Raw genomic sequence first — 20,517 nt, forward strand, 5'->3', positions numbered from 1 at the left:
CTCAGACGGGAGTTTTATAGTAATACCGTATATCCAGGTTTAAAATTCTGCTCAATAATATTCCTATCATGTATCATCTTCATTCCCTCATTGTATAATCTTGTGCTCTCAAAAACGTGATATCTGAACTTATCGAGCTCGTGCAATTCTGTTACTCTACTTGTTCCTACCACTTCACCATCAAGATTCAACTACCTCAACACCCACCAAGCTTTATGCTCCAACTCTACAGGTAAATAACATGACTTCCCAAACACCAACTTGTATGGCGACATGCCAATTGGAGGTTTGAAAGCGGTTTGATACACCCAAAGTGCATCATCTAACTTCCTTGCCCAATCTGTTCTAGTTGCATTCACAGTTTTAGTGAACACACACTTTATTTCTCCATTCGAGACTTCCACTTGCTCGCTTGTTTGTGGATGATATGGGGTGGCCACCTTGTGGCGTACATCATACTTTACCAACAACTTTGTAAAGGCTCGATTGCAAAAGTGATTGCCTCCGTCACTGATTATTGCATTTGGGGTTCCAAATCGGGTGAAAATATTATCTCTCAGAAAAACTAATTACCCCCTTTGCATCATTTGTAGGGAGTGCTGCAACTTCCACCCATTTGGACAGGTAGTCCATAGTGGCGAGTATGTACTTGTTGCCATATGAGCTGACGAACGGCCCCATGAAGTCAATCCCCCACACATCAAACACTTCTACTTCATGAATTGGGTTCATGGGCATCTCATGTCCGCGGGAAATATTTCCGGTTTGTTGGAATTCATCACAACCCTTTATCCATAGATGTGCATCTTTGAACAGTGTTAGCCAGTAGAACCCCGAGTCCAAGACTTTCGCAGTCATCCTTACTCCCCAAAGTGCCCACCATATGGGGATGTGTGACATGCATGCAAAATAGAAGACTGGTTTATCTCGGGGATACATCTCCAGATCATAATATCAACACAAATCCTGAACCGATAAGTCTCATCCCAATAGTATATGCGACAAACACGGAAGAACTTTTTCTTTTGAATAGAGGAAAGGTCATAAGGAACAATAGCACTCGCTAGGTAGTTTGCAATGTATGCATACCATGGCGCTTCCTCGAGACTCATGGCTAGTAGTTGTTCATCTGGAAAAGTTTCCAGAATCTCTTCTACCTCAACCTTCTTTTCAGCTCCTTCCAACCTGGATAAATGGTCAGCTACTTGGTTCTACATTCTCTTTCTGTCACAGATCTCCAAGTCAAATTCTTGCAGCAGCAGCAACCATCGAATCAGGCGCGGTGTTGACTCCTTCTTTTCCATTAAGTACCTGAGAGCAGTATGGTCAGTAAAACTATTACCTTTGATCCTATCAGGTAAGACCTAAACTTGTCAAATGCGAACACTACTACCAGCATCTCCTTCTCGGTCACCGTGTAATTTAGTTGGGCTCCACTCAACGTTCTACTTGCGTAGTATGTTGGATGCATGATTTTATCTTTTTGCTGCCCAAGAACTGCTCCCACAGCATACTCACTAGCATCACACATCAGCTTAAATGGTTGCTCCTAGTTGGGGGCAACTATGATAGGTGTTGTTACCAGTCTCTTCTTTAATTCCTCAAAAGCTACCCTACAGTCATCAGAAAACACAAAAGGGTGATCTTTTCAAGCAATTGACACAAGGGGTTAGCAGTTTTTGAAAAATCTTTTATACATCTCCTATAGAAACCAGCATGCCCAAGAAACTTCTGATTGCTTTGACAGAGGTGGGTGGTGGTAGCTTTTATATCACATCAACCTTTGCACGATCCACCTCAATACCTTTACTTGACACTAGGTGTCCAAAGACTATACCTTCCTGTACCATGACCAGCGCTTTTCCAGTTGAGTACCAGATTAATCTTGATACACCTTTTCAAAGCTCGCCTCAATTTCACAAGGCAATCATCGAATGAATTCCCCACCACTGAGAAGTCATCCATGAAAACCTCCATTATTTCATCTACTATATCTGTGAAGATAGCCATCATGCACCTTTGGAATGTGGTGGGTGCGTTGCATAGGCCAAAGGACATTCACCGAAAAGCATAGATTCCATAAGGGCAGGTGAACGACATTTTCTCTCTATCCTCTAGGGCAATGGAAATTTTATTGTACCCCGAGTACCCATCCAGGAAGCAAAAGTGAGACCTCCTTACCAGTCTATCTAGCATCTGATCAATGAATGGCGGTGGGAAATAGTCTTTCCTAGTCGCCAAGTTCAACTTCCTTTAATCCATACAGATTCTCCAACCTATGACTGTTCATGTAGAGATCAACTCGTTCTTCTCATTTTTCACTACCGACATACCTCCGTTTTTTGGTACACATTGTACTGGGCTAAATCAGTTACTATCAGAAATAGGGAATATGATTCCCATATCTAACCATTTAATCACTTCCTTTTTTACCACTTCTTTCATGTTGGGGTTCAGCCTTCTTTGATGTTCTCTGGAAAGTTTGTGCCCATCTTCCAGCAGAATATTATGCATATAGAAGGCCGAGTTGATCCCCTTATTGTCTGCAATGGTCCACCCAATTGCAGTCCTGCACTTAGTTAGTACCTGCAAAAGTTGTGCTGCCTGCACATCTAACAAACTGAAAGAGATAATAACAGGTAGAGTTGAGTAAGGTCATAAAAATGCATACCTGAGATGAGAGGGCAGTGGCTTCAGTTCCAACTTTGGTGGCTCTTCTATAATGGCTTAGCTAGAGGAGTTTTTCTTTCCTCCAAGTATAAAGACTCAAATAAAAGTTCCCTTTTCCAAAAACCTTGGCCTTCAAGAGCAAGTACCCACTCTGCCAAGTCTTTACCATTAGCTTCATCTAAGTTAATGAGACAAAGACCTAGAGGGTCTTTAATGTTCAATGCTTCATCATCATCCTCCAAGACTACATCTACCGCATCTATTAGAGAGCAATTGGCAAATTCACTAGGTTTGTGCATATATTTCTTCACGTTGAATGCTATCTCTTCATCATTTAATCTCATCTTGAGCTCTCCAGTTTCACAATCAATTAAAGCTCTCCCAGTGGCCAAGAATAGTCTTCCCAAAATTATGGGAATTTCCTCGTTAACCCAACAGTCAAGGATGACAAAATCTGCTGGGAACACAAACTTCCCAACCTGCACCAATACATCATCTAGAATCCCAGAGGGCCTCTTCACTGTTCGGTCAACCAGCTATGGTAGCATAGACGTGGGTCTAGCTCTTCCAATGCCTAGCCTTTTGTAGATAACTTGGGGCATAAGATTTATGCTTGCTCCCAGATCACACAGTGCCTTAGCAAAAGTAAAGTTACCTATTGTGCAAGGGATTGTGGAATTCTATAGATCAGACAGCTTCTCGGCTATGGGTCTCGTCACAATAGCACTGCATGTTTGGGTCAGTGTAACCGTGGCCAAATCTTGAAAGTTAAAATTGCGGGACAACAAGTTCTTCATCATCTTTGCATAACCAGGCACTTCCTTTAAAGCATCAATCAATGGAATGTTTACCTGAATTTTCTTCAACATGTCCAAATATTTCTTATATTGCTCATCTTTTTGATACTTGTCCAATCTCTGTTGGAATGGTGTTGGAGATTGCTTCTTATTTGTGATTTGGTTTTTCTCCTGTTCAAGCACTACTTCTACTGTCAGTTCTGGTGCAGCCTCAGTCACTTTCACAGCCTCTTCTTCTTTGTTGGAGTTCTCTTGCGCATTCTATACCGTCACCTCAGTTAAACCTGTTGAATCATCTATCTCAATGGGTACTGGCACCAGTGTCTCAGTCGGCCTGCTTTCGCAAGCAATTTCTTGCTCCATATCTAAGTCCCTACCATTTCAGAGACTCACTTCCATTTGTTGCTTCGGGCCCTGCTCTTTTGGATTGATTTGGGTGTCTATAGGTAACTTCCCATGAGGACGATTATTTAGGGCCATGGAAATCTGTCATAACTGGATCTCAATATTCTTAATCACTGGCTCATGTGAGTCTACTCTATCAGCTAGTTTTCCAGTGGACCCAATCACTTGTTGCATCATTCCATCGAGTTTAGCAAACCTATCTTCATGTCTCACAATCTGTGTTTGTGGAGGTTGTTGATAAGCTTGCTGCAGATTTTGTTAGTTGTACCTTTGTTGCCTTTGGTAAGCTACCATTTGCCCATGTGGTCGCATAGACCCATGATTATTGTTGTTATTGTACTACTGAGTTGGTCTATATTGTTGACTATCACCTTCAGCACTCCATGAGCAGACATATGGTTGGTAAATGCATGATGTACATAAATCCCCATTGGTTGCATCAACCGTGTGTACCTGCTACTTCTGGCCTGATTCTTCAACCTTCTTGGTTTCTGGCCTGATTCTTCAACCTTCTTGGTGAGGATGCTCATTTGTGTCATTAGAGTGGCCATATTTTCAGCTGTGGAGTTAGTCGGGTCTAGAGCCACTGGGTGAACCATATGAGTGATATGAGCATTTCTTGTTGTCCATCTTGAGTTTTGTGCCATCTTATCAAGTAGGATCTTGCTCTCTCTGAATGTTTTGCTAAAAAATGCCCACCCACTAAAGCATCAACATTGGATTTCAAACTATCTGCCAAACCCATGTAAAATCTCTACCCCAACATCTTTTTTGAAATACCATGATGTGGACATGTAACCAGTAGACCATTGAATCTCTCCCACGTTTCGTATAGTGTCTTAGTTGGTTTCTGTTTGAAGCTCAATATCTCATGAATTTGCTGAGCAGGCTTATTGGGTGGATGAAATTTGTTCAAATATTGCTTGACTAATTCCTCCCAAGTAGTGATGGAGTTGATGGGGAGTGAATTAAGCCAAGTCTGAGCTGCTCGTGTCACTAAGAATGGAATCAACAACAAACGTATTGCTTCCGGTGTCACTTTGTGTTGCCTCTGCACGACACAAATTGACAGGAAATGCTTGAGATACTGCTGAGGATCTTCAACGTATGACCCAGAGAATAGTCCCTTGTTCTGCAACAGATGTAGCATGTTATTTGTGATCTAAAATGAATCTGCTTGTATCTGAGGGACTACAATAGCAGTTGCTAAGTTGTCAGTTGTGGGTTGTGGCCATGTCATATAGTCAGCTTCAAGCAAAAGAGGTGCCTTACCCTGATCGTTTGGTTCATTCACGTTGTTTCTGTTGTTTAGATTATCGTTTTCCATGTCTGGTTCAATATTTTCGGTTGAGTTCTTTTGTTGTTTGCCTTTCCTGTTTGCACAATTCAATGCCTTGAAAACTTTCTCAGGATCTGATAAAGCTTCGAGAAATTCTCCAGTTCTTGAGGAGTTTCTAGGCATGCACCTATAACAACCACGATTACAAACGTTAGAATTTCAATGATCAATTTCAATTGAAGAAAATTGACTACACTAAGAGTTTTTGCACTTGTTTTTTAACTGCAATCAATAACACCATTAATTCCCCGGCAATGGCGCCAAAATTTGATCATGCCCAACTATGCCATATAAAAAGGACAAAGCGGTCGCTGCAAATATATTTTGGTTAACAAGTCCGGAGTCGAATCCCACAGGGAATTAACCTATCAATCACAGCTATTAGACTTACAGAAATTCACGAATTCAATCTTTAGAGATATTTTAATAATCATTTGGGTGTTTATTAGCTAAATATTATGTAATAAAAATGCAGTAATTAAGAACTAGCTATAAACTGGTTGTAAGCAAGAATGAGAATGGTCTAAGGTTGTAATTTCCCCTCTTATCGGAATCCTTTTCGCTATGTTTGCTATAAATTTGCCTAAGTCTTCTCTATCGATTGTCAGTACTCTGACAGTCGTAAATCTCTCTCGAGTAATTATAACAATATACTAGACATATTTTCACGAATTATGCTAGCTGGCCTTAGATACAACTCACTTAGATCGCACCCAAGGTTTCGTTATCCCTAATCCCACATTTAAACCCTTCGTATTGATCCCTCATATACGTTAGGAGTGGTGTTGTTCAACAACTACCTAAATATACAGTCTCTCCCGAGTAATACATACTAAATAGGCATAGCCGATTTAGGGCCCTTCAATCAACAGCAATCACAATATAGTTGAACAAACAGAGAAAATACTACGGCAAATCAATATTAACATATCAAGAAATTCATCCTCCAAGAGATTCCTTCAAAACCCTAGATTAAGAGTTTATCTACGCATCATCGTTTTCACAATTATAATAGTAGAATTCATCATTAGTGATCAAAACAAGAGGAAGAAACGTAAAACTCTATGTCGAATCTTCCGCCTTGCCTCTTGCCTCTTCTTGCCTTCAATAATCCTTCAAAAACCTTGATACCTTCTTTTTGGGTGAGCTGGGCTTCTTATAGGTTAAGGAGAGTCGCCCCCGAACTTACGAATTTACCCCTGAAATAAAGTTCCTCGGAGTGACTAGCGTGACCGCGTTTGGACCGTGGTCAAACTGCGCATATTGCATTCTTTTCTTCCTGACAAGCACGGCCTGAGCGCGGCCGTGGTTGGCCCGCACTCATGGAGTTCAACTGTCTTCCATTTTTTCTTCTTCTTTCACATGCACTCACCTCTAATTGGCCTTCCATGCTCCAAAATAACTCCAAACACTGTTTAATGTCCTCATAATCAGGACTTCCACCTGCAAAGCACAAAATTCATAATCAGAGCCATTTGTTGTCATTTAACCTTCATATATTAATAAAGTATAGCTAAGTTGGGGCATAAATGGTCACTAAAATACATGAATATATCCTATTATCAACATCCCACACTTAAATCGTTGTTTGTACTCGAGCAATCAACCATACTCTATAGAGCTTCCTTCGCTAAGCAACTTCTCTAACTCATCACACCAAGAACATATCACAAGGATTGAGTCCAGTAGTGTAACATCTTTGCCTCAACAGTTGACTTTCACTTGCCGCGCAATATTCCTAACTTACTCACTTACTCTACAAAGAGGTCAAGATGTACCTTTACTTCATGAATCAAGTGCCCTCATATCGCAAACGAGAGTAGTTCCACAAGCAATAAACATTCAGAATAATTAGGAACTCAAATAGACAAAATTCACTCACTCTCAAAAAGAACATTCATGTGCCACAAAAGATGCACCATAGGCTTGCCCGTAGTGTAATACTCTACTAATTGAGCTCTTTCAGTCTAGGATCAAATAGGACTTTATTTGGTTGTAATGTAGAATAAGGGATGGGTAGGATACATTTGCATATAAGAGTGACTACACCTCCCTAAGAACTTTAATACATATACTTTCACATTCAGAACCCCACACTTATGTCGAACCATGACTCCACCTTTACATCAATATATATTAACTCCCTGCTTCTTTAGCCACACTTAATCAAGAGTCACTACTTATCAAATAATATTTTTCACAACCATATAAATATTTTATTTTTTTCCATTCAAGTGGATCTTACTTATTCAAAACCGTGCACCTTTCTCCTGATTTCATTAGTTCCACTCAAAAGCCAAACCAACCACCCACACTTTAACTTTTACCCGTTCATCACAATTCAAGTGTTTATGGGAGGTGAGAAGGTTCAACATGGTTCATTAAAACAATTGGGTAGGGCTTGTAATGTGGTTGCGAAGGAATTAGGATTATAGGCTCAAAGGGGATAACTATGGTACATATCAATTAGGCGGGTACATATGCATATCTGGTTCAACGAAGAAATGTTTATATCACTTCCAAGACTGAACAAAACTACTATTTTGCTTTGCAAACACACAGGGCATGTTCTAGGCATCAAATGCAGTGCACAGAATACAATAAATCTCACACACACAAGGCACATGACTCACTCCAGTTTGGATTAAAACACTCCCATCTGAGTACTTAAGTCAAGTTATGAACATACAATTTAAGGCACTCTAACAAGAATGAACAACTGAGACTAAGCGTCACACTAAAGTGTCTACTGTATTCAAGGCGTAACAACGTTAAGAGATCCTCATTCCATCTCAGCTCATAGCCCATAACTACCTAAAAATTAAAAAAAACTAACTACACCTGGTTCAAACAAAACTCTTAGAATAGAATTGCGGTCCAAAGAAAAACCAAGTGGGAATTGATACACTACCTACAAAAGAAAATCTTTTCTTCTTTTTTTTTGTTTTTTTTCGATCGAATTAAACCCTGAAGAAACCCATCGAGTGATATCCATCATCGAGACAAATAGAATCACACATTTAGACGACTACTAAAGACCAAAATCAAGCTATGTTCTTATATATATATACAACATACAAACGAAGCATCCCCCACCACACACTTAAAAAGATGGCATATCCCCATGTATACAAAATATGGAAATGTGAGGTAAAGGAACTTTCCTGACAGATCAGTCTTGATCGGAGACAATGCCAGGGTCAACGTGACACGCCCGCCCCAACGCACGCAGTCAACCCATGATTTTCTTCTCTGATTTAGCATTTGGGGAGGCCAAGGCATCAACTCTAGTCCCCAAATCTGTGACAGTGGTACGCAGCCCGGCCATTTCCTGCTCTAAGGCTACGAACCGAGTAACTCGACCGACCCTATACGGTCCTGAGTCTTCCGTAACATGCTCATAGGTGGGTGACTCAGCTCCCACTTCCTCCTGCTCATCCTCTCCCTCCTCAGGTGCATCCGAGACATCACTATTATCACCTCTAGGTTCCACAGGGTCCTTCCCAATAGTCACCTTATCCGCTCGAAACTTTGCCTCTTTCTACACTTTTCCATCCACTCTCAAGTTCTCTGGCACCCGAGCTTCCCGGCATAGCCTAGTGACTAGGGAAGGGAAGAAGAAACCATACCTCTTCACCAAACAACGAGTAAACATCTCCTTGTGAATAATCTTGGCCATGTCAAAATTGTGGCCATTCATTAAACACCAAATCATTGCAGCTCGAGGACCATTCACACCAGTGGTGTTGGAGCATGGGAGTAGACGGTTATTGATGACATACAGCCAACACTTCCGTTCAAAAGTTAGTGCACCGAATGGAACTTATGCCCATGTTTCATCCACACAATTTCCTTTCCAAGCACATATATTGTTTCAAAAAATAAATCCCACTTAGTGTATCATCTTCCATGGGCTTCATAGTAGTCCTCCGCATCCACCACAGGTGCGGGCAATTGGTATGCTCTCCGAATAGTCTCAACAGAGGCGTCCACATTCTTCTTGCGCACTGTGCACACACAGTTCACATGTTCTTTAATGTTGGTGTGAAATTCACGGACAATGATCAAATTTGCTTCATCCAGTTCTTCCAAGAAAATATCCAGCTCGCGCCGAACCAACTCATTGTACAAGCTGGGACAGCCATATTGGAGAGACCCTATATCAATACCCCTTTCTGGTATGGGCTTCTTGGATACCTTGTCACCTAAACGGTCTTGAGCTGCACTAGAGACGAACCTATAACTATAATACGGACGAGCAGAAGTTGAAGCGCATGCTTAGGAGAATCAGCTTGGCTGCTGGATGAAACACCACTGGTGCAACTTTTCTTGGAGGGAACCATACTACCTGAAATAAAGAACATCGGCACCAAAACACAAGAGATGTGAACCAAAGGTGGTTACTCAGACTTCATCCGCACAATTGGTCACAATTTACATTAACAAATCACTGTGGCATTTTGACAAAAACTTTAGATGCACTATTCACCTGAGTCCCCAATTAATAAAGTGATAAGCCAAACCCAACCACAATTGCCCCAATGTCAACCACACTTGTCAAGAGAATCATCTACAACAACCTCAACAAACCCACAAGCATACAAGATCACAATACAAAAGAAATCTACTAAAAAAACTACTACACACCCAAGAACTGAAATATCCCAACAATAATTGAAACAAATGAACTTACCTGGTAGAGTTGTAGTTAGGGAAGGTGAGAGGACTATTAGAAGAGAGAAGAGGGTGGAATGGGTGTGACTGGATCGTGAATCGGGAGTATGAGAGTTGGGGTTCTTTGGGAAGAAGGGGAAGGATTGTGAGTTTTGATTTGTAAGAGAGGGTTTAGGTGTTAGGCGTGAATAGATTAAGAGAGAGAGGTAGGGGATATCAGTTTGGGTGTGGGGTAAGTTAGAATATTAGAATTAAAAGAACAAAATAAATAAATAAATAAATAATAATAACTTTAACTAAAGTGGCAGACACAGCGACGTGCACGGTCTGAGCGTGGTTGTGCACGTGTGGTAGAATATTTGGCATTTTGCGCTGTCTGAGCGCGGCCGCGCATGAGGACGCAAACCTGAGGCAGAATAGTTGGTGTTTTGCGCTGTCTGAGCGCGGTCGCACACCTGGGCTTTGAGATTTCTCAATTTTTTCCCTATCCCTTCAGCACCTGATGGACTTATCACTCGCCCAAGCTCACCTGCACTTGTTAGTACTTACAAAAATCAAAATAACAAATTCTACCTACACTAAAAATCACTAAGCATTTGGTTGCCTCCCAACAAGCGCCTTAGTTAATGTCGTGGCATGACGAATACAACAAATCAATGGGTTGCCTCCCATAAAGCACCTGATTTAATTTCGCGGCACAATGCAGATATGCGTATTTAAAGTACGCTCAACTTTAGAGGATCAATTAAATGGGTCACTGACACTTCCTTTGCTTCCTCCATGCTCACATAATGTTTCAACCTATGTCCATTAACTTTAAATATACGAGAATCATTAGTCGCAACAATCTCAACAGCACCTTTGGGGTGAATTCCAACCACACGAAAAGGCCTTGACCATCGTGATTTTAATTTGCCTAGAAACAATGTTAGATGGGAGTTGTATAGCAATACCATATTTCCATGTTTAAAATTTCGCTCAAGAATATTCCTATCATGTATCATCTTCATTCTCTCCTTGTATAATATTCTGCTCTCAAAAGCGTGATATCTGAACTCATCGAGCTCGTGCAATTTTGTTACTCTACTTGTTCCTACCACTTCACCATCAAGATTCAACTGCCTCAACGCCCACCAAGCTCTATGCTCAAACTCTACGGGTAAATTACATGACTTCCCAAATACCAACTTGTATGGCAACATGCCAATTGGAGTTTTGAAAGCGGTTCGATACACCCAAAGTGCATCATCTAACTTCCTTGCCCAATCTGTTCTAGTTGCATTCACAGTTTTAGTGAACACACTCTTTATTTCTCTATTCGAGATTTTCACTTGATCGCTTGTTTGTGGATGATATGGGGTGGACACCTTGTGGTGTACATCATACTTCTCCAACAACTTTGTAAAGGCTCGATTGCAAAAGTGATTGCAACTGTCACTGATTATTGCCCTTGGGGTGCCAATCGGGTGAAAATATTCTTTCTCAGAAAAACCAATTACCCCCTTTGCATCATTTGTTGGGAGTGCTGCAACTTCCACCCATTTGGACACGTAGTCCATAGTGACGAGTATGTACTTGTTGCCATATGAGTTGACGAACGGCCCCATGAAGTCGATCCCCCATACATCAAACACTTCTACTTCATGAATTGGGTTCATAGGCATATCATGTCTATGGGAAATGTTTCCGACTTGTTGGCATTCATCACAACTCTTTATCCATAGATATGCATCTTTGAACAGTGTTGGCCAATAGAACCCCGAGTCCATGACTTTTGCAATCATCCTTACTTCCCTGAAGTGCCCACCATATGGGGATGTGTGACATGCCAGCAAAATAGAAGACTAGTCTATCTCGGGGATACATCTCCGAATCATAATATCAACACAAATCCTGAACCGATAAGTCTCATCCCAATAGTACATGCGACAATCACGGAAGAACGTTTTCTTTTGAATAGAGGAAAGGTCATAAGGAACAATACCTCTTGCCAGGTAGTTTACAATGTATGTATACCATGGCGCTCCCTCGAGACTTATGGCTAGTAGTTGTTCATCTGGAAATGTTTCCAGAATCTCTTCTACCTCAACCTTCTTTTCAGCTCCTTCCAGCCTGGATAAATGGTCAGCTAATTAGTTCTCCATTCCCTTTCGGTCACGGATCTCCAAGTCAAATTCTTGCAGCAACAGCACCCATCGAATCAAGCGCGGTTTGAATCCTTCTTTTTAATTAAGTACCTGAGAGCAACATGGTCAGTATAAACAATTAACTTTGAGCCTATCAAGTAAGACCTGAACTTGTCATATGCGAACACCACAACATCTTCTTCTCGGTCACAGTGTAATTTAGCTGGGCTCCACTCAACGATCTACTTACAATTAACTTGTCATATGATTTTATCTTTTCGCTGCCCAAGAATTGCTTCCACAGCATAGTCACTAGCATCACACATCAACTCAAACGGTTACTCCCTGTTGGGGCCAACTATGATTGATGTTGTTACCGATCTATTCTTTAATTCCTCAAAAGCTACCCTGCAGTCATAAGAAAACACAAAAGGGTGATCTTTTTCAAGTAATTTACACAAGGGGTTAGCAATTTTGGAAAAATCTTTTATAAATCTCCTATAGAAGTCGGCGTGCCCAAGAAAAATTCTAATTGTTTTGACAGAGGTGGGTGGTGGAAACTTTTCTATCACATCAACCTTTACACGATCCACCTCAATACCTTTGCTTGACACTAGGTGCCCCAAGAATATACCTTCCTGTACCATGAAATGGCACTTTTCCTAGTTGAGTAACAGATTAGTCTCGATACACCTTTTCAAAACTCGCCTCAAGTTCACAAGGAAATCATCGAATGAATTCCCCACCACTGAGATGTCACCCAAAACCTAGGTCTTCAAGAGCAAGTAGCCACTCTGCAAAGGCTTCACGATTAGATTCATCTAAATTCATGAGACAAGATGCTAGAGGGTCTTTAATGTTCAATGCTCCATCGTCCTCCTCCAACACTTCATCCACCGCATCTATTAGAGATCAATTGGCAAATTCACTGGGTTTGCGCATAGATTTTTGCACGTTGAATGTTATTTCTTCATTGTTTAATCTCATCTTGAGCTCTCCAGTTTCACAATCAATTAAAGCTCTCCCAGTGGCCAAGAATGGTCTTCCAAAAATTATAGGAATTTACTCATCAACCCGACAGTCAAGGATGACAAAATCTGCTGGGAACACAAACTTCCCAACCTGCACCAATACATCATCTAGAATCCCAAAGGGCCTCTTCACTGTTCGGTCAGCCAGCTATAGTAGCATAGACGTGGGTCTAGCTCTTCCAATGCCTAGCCTTTTCTAGATAGCTAGGGGCATAAGATTTATGCTTGCTCCCTAATCACACAAAGCAAAGTTGCCTATTGTGCAAGGGATTGTGAAACTCCTTGGATCAAACAAATTCTCGGTTATAGGTCTCGTCACAACAGCACTGCAGGTTTGAATCACTGTAACCATGGCCAAGTCTTGAAATTCGAACTTGCGGTACATCAAGTCCTTCATTATCTTTACATAACCAGGTATCCTTTAAAGCATCAATCAATGGAATATTTACCTGAATTTGCTTTAACATCTCTAAAAATTTCTTGTATTGCTCATCTTTCTAATACATGGCCAATCTCTGTGGAAATGGTACTGGAGGTCACTTCTTCTATGTGATTTGGTTTTGCTCTTATTCAGGCACTGCTTCTACTATCAATGTCGGTGCAACCTCAGTCTCTTTCACAACCTCTTCTTCTTTGTTGGTGTTCTCTTGCGCATTTTGTACCGTCATCTCAGTTAAACTTGCTGAATCATCTATCTCAATGGGTACTGGCACCAGTGTCTCAGTCAGCCTGCTTTCACGAGCAATTTCTTTCTCCTGATCTAAGTCCCTACCATTTCAGAGACTCTCTTCCATCAGCTGCTTCGGGCCCTGCTCTTTTGGATTGATTTGGGTGTCTGCAGGTAGCGTCCTATGAGGACGATTATTTAGGGCCATGGAAATCTGTCCTAATTGGATCTCAATATTCTTAATCATTGACTCGTGTGAGTCTACTCTGTCAGCTAGTTTGCCAGTGGACCCAATCACTTGTTGCATCATTCCCTCGAGTTTAGCAAACCTATCTCCATTTCTCACAATATGTTGTTGTGGAGGTTGTTGATAATCATGTTGCGGATTTTGCTGGTTATACACTTGTTGCCTTTGGTAAGGTACCATTTGCCCCTATGGTCGCATGGACCCATGATTATTGTTGTTATTATACTACTGCTAAGATGGTTTGTATTGTTGATTCTGCTGACCCCAATTCTGACCACCTGGTCTCTGTCCCCCGTAGTTAGCCACATAATTCATGTTCTCCTGATATTGTTGACTATCACCTTTAGCACTCCATAAGAATACATATGGTTGGTTAATGCATGATGTACATAGACCCCGATCGGTTGCATCAACTATGTGTACATGCTGCTTCTGGCCTGATTCTTCAACCTTCTTGGTGAGGATGCTCATTTGTGTCATTAGAGTGGTCATATTTTCAACTATGGAGTTAGCCGGGTCTAGAGACACTGAGTGAACCATAGGAGTGATTGGAGCATTTCTTGTTGTCCATCTTGAGTTTTGTGCCATCTTATTAAGTAGGATCTTGCTCTCTCTGAATGTTTTGCTCAAAAATTCTCCACCCGCTGAAGCATTAACATTGGCTTTCAAACTATCTACCAAACTCATGTAAAATCTCTGCCCCAACATCTGCTCCGGAATATCATGATGTGGACACGTAACCAGTAGACCCTTGAATCTCTCCCATGTTTTGTGTAGTGTCTCGGTTGGTTTCTGTTTGAAACTCAATATCTCATCAATTTGCTGAGCAGTCTTATTGGGTGGATGAAATTTGCTCAAATATTGGTTGACTAATTCCTCCCAAGTAGTGATGGAGTTGATGGGGAGTGAATTAAGCCAAGTCTGAGTTGCTCCTGTCACTGAGAATGGAATCAATAGCAAACATATTACTTCCGGTATCACGTTGTGTTGCCTCTGCATGGCACAAATTAACAGGAAATTCTTGAGATGCTGCTGAGGATCTTCAATGTATGACTCAGAGAATAGTCCCTTGTTCTGCAACAGATGTAGCGTTTGAAAAACGATTAATAAAAGCAAAGTTTTGAAAAGAGTTATAATCTAAGCATATTTATGAATGTAAAGGAGGGTCCTAGGTTTGTTTGTAATATGAATTACATCAATGCAATACCCGGTATGACACCCCTTAAAAGAGGGGATACATGTGGTATTAGTGCACCGGTCATCATATCCATATCTTCCCTTTCCCGCCCCGTAAAGGTAATTAAGCGAAGATTGGTCTCGACTCTTATTGCATGTTGTTACACGTCCCTTCCTATCAGTCCCGGAGGAATTTAGGACTCATATCCTATAAGAAGTGTCTAGGCAGACCCTCAGGTTTAAAGGTAAAATACTAAGGCGACATACAAAATAAGTAGGACTACATTTAAAGGGGGAAAACATAGAAAACAAGCGGAAGGCCCAGTTATACCTCCATAAATAATGCACATAGACAGCATGACTTATACATAGTTAATGTCTGAATTTAAAATCCTAAAGTAGGGTGTTTAAGTGGTAATATCAGAACCAGATTTATTACATGACTTGAAAAAGAAGTCTGAATCAGGTTTGTCTACTGATTTTAACAGTTGATAATCAAACAAAAGAAGTTCCTGTTTTATTTAAGCTATTACCTAAGGCTTGCCTAGGCGCAAAGCGAGATGCAACAGTTGTTCCAAGTCATACAAACAATGTGGAGATTATTTTTATTACCTAAAACATGTTGTTCTAGTTGCAGAAATTGTTGCCAATTTTATTCAGAAAACAATGTGAAAACTATTACTTTACTACCCTTTTCATGAATCAGTAGTTAACTAGGCATTTTCTTAAAAAAATGCAAACAGGATCCTAGAACATGATATCTAATATACATATGCAAATGGCAGAGTTGTTGATAAGCAGAATTCCTAAGGCATGATTTCTATGTGTACACAAGAGTTGCAGAATTTTTTTGGAATAACAGCTTTTTATACCAGTGTTGTTATTGCCCTAGGAGCAGGATTTCTAAGTGATAGACATAAATTACGGGCTAATGAATGAAGTGCTGAAGCAAGAAACATAAGTCCTAAGAACATGATTTTCTAATGCATGTATGCATCCTAAACATGGTTTCTATTGCACATTAGGAATATAAACCTAATAACATGTTTTCTACCTTTTAACAACTATAGCATGCATATTTCCCCATCCCTCTTTACTAGCCATCCCAATACTTGTTTACAAATTATTACAGACTATGATAGAATTACATAAGAAATGAAAAGTAAGAAGTTACAACTATAAAAAGCCTGATTCTGACTTTCTCTCTGAGTTATGTAATAAACCACCTCAAATGCCAATATTATTCCAAAGCTTTTCTCATATCTGGGTGTGTCAGAGTTCCTTAAGGACCTCACGGGATCCGGGGTAGTGCTCACACCCAGAATGCATAACCAAGAGTAAGTGCAGTGTGGAAGGGCCTACTCTTATGTGTCCAGGTTCAAAGGGAGCTTAAGGATCCCAAAGCAAGGCTCACACAAGAGGGGAAGAACTTAATGATCTAAGAGTGCATGTGAGAGTGCTTGACATAGATTTAAGAGAGTTGAGTTGGAAAACAGTTTTGAAAATGATTGGTTTGAAATAAATTTGTAGAACAACATAAGAGTTACATTAGAGAAAACAGTTTTTGAAAAAGGAAAGGGGATAGGAGCAACACACAGAACAAGTTCAGAGAGTAATACAGCTTCAGCAGTTACAAACAAGGAAGTAGGGGTGTCACACCTCCTTTTTCCGCCCCCGCGAGGGATGCAAGGGAGTTTTTCCAATTAAAGGACAATCGAAACGGGATTTATTTATGTATTTCAGAGTCGCCACTTGGGAGATTTAGGGTGTCCCAAGTCACCAGTTTAATCCTGAATCGAGGAAAAGAATGACTCTGTATTACAGTCCGCGAACCAGAAATCCGGATAAGGAATTTTGTTAACCCGGGAGAAGGTGTTAGGCATTCCCGAGTTCCGTGGTTCTAGCACGGTCGCTCAACTGTTATATTTGGCTTGATTATCTGATATAATACGTATTATAAACTTATGTGCAAATTTATCCCTTAGCCGCTTTTATTATTATTATTATTATTATTATTTATTGTTATTATTTTACGAAGAATTGCAACATTGTGAAAACGTATTTCAAATCACGTCGCAATCAATGCACCCGTTATTATTGACACATTTCGACTCCGTTGAGATTTAGATTTGGGTTACATAAATGCACACCCGTATTTAAGAAAATAATATTATTAAATACGCGCCTAGAGCGACTAGCGTATCATTATTTTGGGTAGGGCCGTGAAATTTGCTAAAAACGGCTCCTCCCTAATTCTAAGCGATTAAATGTACATTCGTTGAGGGCCCCGCAATCTATACATTTCATTAAGCGAGGCTCATCTCATTTATTTTAAATGAACAAATCTTAAAATGACTACATTTTTCTATAAAAATTAGTCTCTAAAATAAAGAAAGAAAATCCTAATTAATTACTAGCTTTTTATTATTTTAAGAAGACATGACATGCTAATTGCTTGATTAATACAAATATTGATGAAAAAGGAATTTTACTCTTAATTTCGAAATTATAAATAAAATAAAAATTCAACAACTAATATTCAAAATAAACAAATATAGCTAGATTAAAACTCAGCATTGTTATTTTTTTTTAAGAAAATATTATTGAGATTAATTATTCACAATCATTTGAAAACTAGATTTAACCATAATTACTAAAGCTTATTAGAAAGTTTATTAGACTTAAACGTTCTTTTAATCTTGCTTAAGCTCAAGTCATGCCTTAATGCCTAATTTACGATGTTTAATTTAAATTCGTGTCTTAGCTAAATTTAGCTACTTGTTCATGATCAACCTATAATCTTGAAGCCTTCATAACTAGTGAATTAACCTATTTTGCCGAACTGATTTATTACAGACTAACTTATGATATTATTTTCTTATTCCAGTTATTATTTAGTAATTCATGAAATAGCTTAAATGCAATCAACAAAAGGAACAAAGAAAAAAAACGAAATTAAAACTTCAAATTTCCATTCTTCATATGTATTCACGCTTCATATTTCGGATTACAATAAACAGCTTTTCAGTTGTGTACCTGATATTGGAAGCAAAAGAAAATGAATATGAGAATCAGCAGCAGCAGTAAAATCAGTACAACACAGCAACAGTAACAATCCAGTAATAGACTGGTGGAGTAGTAATCAAAAAAAAAAAGCTTCCAGCTTTTATGAAACAAAAATTAATTCTGATTTCAAACAACAAAAGAAAGCAGAATATTTTTTTTAGTTTTTTTTTATTTGAAAGCTTAAATATTTTTCAGAATTTTCTATCTCTTAAATGTTCAACCCTTTTCTCTCTCTTATTTTCAGATTTGTTTCTCTCTCCCGTTTTTTTTCTGTCTGTGTATGTTTTTCTGTCTGTTTTCTCTCTCCCCTTTTGATTTCAAGACTTCACATATATAACACATCCCATAAACCTTTCAATTAATTAAAATCCATACTTTTTCTCTACCCAACCCATTATCTTCCCACTCATCCCCATTACATTAAATAAACATATCACACCACCCCATTTCATTTTGTCCCCCATGCCTAACATAAAATAATGCAAGATTCCCCCTTTAAATTAAATCTTGTCCCCCCTTTATATTAAATAACCATATCACAACCCACCCCATTTTATTTTGTCCCCCATGCTTCAAATAAACAATTACAAAATGTACAATTCCTAAACTACCCCTCACGACCTTACTGAAATTACCAAACTACCCCTGAACGTACTACAAATTACCAAACTACCCATCAGCTATAACACATCAATTAATCAAACTTAACCAAAATATAGACAATATGATCAATTTCTAACAATGTTCTAACAACAATATGAACACGGATGAACATCATAACAACAATATCACATGAACACGATTTTAACAACATTTCAACAACAAATCACATGAACACAAATTGAACAACAAAGAACAACTAAAATTTGATTGAACAATATTTTAGCAACAAACAATCCTATTTTCGGATTCAACAACAACAACAAACAAAGTATGAAGATTTCTAAATTCAATCATATTGAACTTAAAATCAATTCTAACAACATTACAACAAACAATTCTTATATTAAACTTTAAACAAGATTATGAGAACAATTCAAGAAATAATCATAAATGGTAAACAAGAAATCAAACTATACAAAATTCGGATTCAAGATCATCCAAACAAAGTATGAACATGAATGAATCTATTTTAACACAACAAACATGACGGATTAAACGATTAAATCAATATATTCCTTTAACACAACTAAATTCTTTTTAGACAAATAACAAGATCGACGAATAAACAATTATGAACTTAAGCTTGAACTTAACAATATTAACAATTTCTAACAATACATAAACTCATGAAACAAATTGAAGAAATAGTTAATTAAATTTCAATTTGAATCTAACAAACATCAAACTAACAAATATTCACTTAAACAATAATACAAACATGAAATGAATATGAAAACAACTAATTAAACTTCTATTTTGAAATCTGAAAATTAATTTAACAAACAACATGAACATGAACAAAACCAAAAATCAAATATCTAACCATAGACATGAACAAAACAAACATTCGCCGATTTTAGATTCGAAAAAATATCAAAACAAAATACGGACAAAGTAAAATTCAAAAAACTACTAACCGGATTGAAACGACGAATAACGACCAAACAAACAACGAACTTGACGATGAACTCACGACGTACAGGATCTTGACTCGACGAAAAACCCTCGACCAAACGAAGAAGACGGAGGGAAAGGAGCAGCAGCCCGCAGCTGGCCATGGCAGCATCAAGCTTGCTCGTCCATGGCAGAAACGTGAGCAGCGGTGACGAGCAGCTCGACGTGAAGATGGAGGGGAAGAAGCAGCGTCGCGGCAGCATCAACATCGCGGCAGCAACAGCTGCGACCATGGCAGCAGCTGTCCAACGACGGGGACGACGGGGAGAAGAAGCAACATCGGCAGAACAGCGATGGGGAGGTTGACGATGAAGCAGCTGTCCGTCAAGGGGTGTTTGGACGTAAGGTTTGAGTTGGTCGACGAGCAAAACGCAGCAACAACGTTGCTCGTCAATGGCGGATGGTAGAGGGGTCTGGTTTTCCGGCGCTTGGACTGATCATTTGGAGGATGGTTGTCGGGCAGCAATGGTTGGGAGGGAGGTGAGCTTGAGGAAGAAGAAGAAGATAGGAGGGAGGGCGGATGGTTTAGCCTTTTAGGGTTTTTGTCTTCTTTTTGTTTTGTTTTGTTTTGTAAAATGTAAGACAAAGGGGTTTGGGTCTTTTGGGTTATGGACTGGGTCGACCCAGTTCGAGATGGACTGGGTCGTAGGGAAGATTGGGCCATTTTTTGGGCCTGTGGCTTGAAATCGAAGAAGAGGCCCA

General features: G+C 39.5%; 2 non-coding genes across 2 annotated transcripts; both read left to right on the forward strand.

Annotated features, from left to right (window-relative positions):
- The first annotated feature begins 4,648 nt into the window (after window positions 1-4,648).
- LOC138869814 (small nucleolar RNA R71) lies at window positions 4,649-4,751 on the forward strand. Its single transcript, XR_011400067.1, has one exon. It is a non-coding gene; the product is annotated as a small nucleolar RNA R71 (small nucleolar RNA).
- A 9,923-nt stretch (window positions 4,752-14,674) lies between these two features.
- Window positions 14,675-14,777, forward strand: LOC138869834 (small nucleolar RNA R71). Its single transcript, XR_011400086.1, has one exon. It is a non-coding gene; the product is annotated as a small nucleolar RNA R71 (small nucleolar RNA).
- Window positions 14,778-20,517: the final 5,740 nt, after the last annotated feature.

This window comes from Nicotiana sylvestris, chromosome 5, assembly GCF_000393655.2.
Source record: "Nicotiana sylvestris chromosome 5, ASM39365v2, whole genome shotgun sequence".
Classification (NCBI taxonomy): Eukaryota; Viridiplantae; Streptophyta; class Magnoliopsida; order Solanales; family Solanaceae; genus Nicotiana; species Nicotiana sylvestris.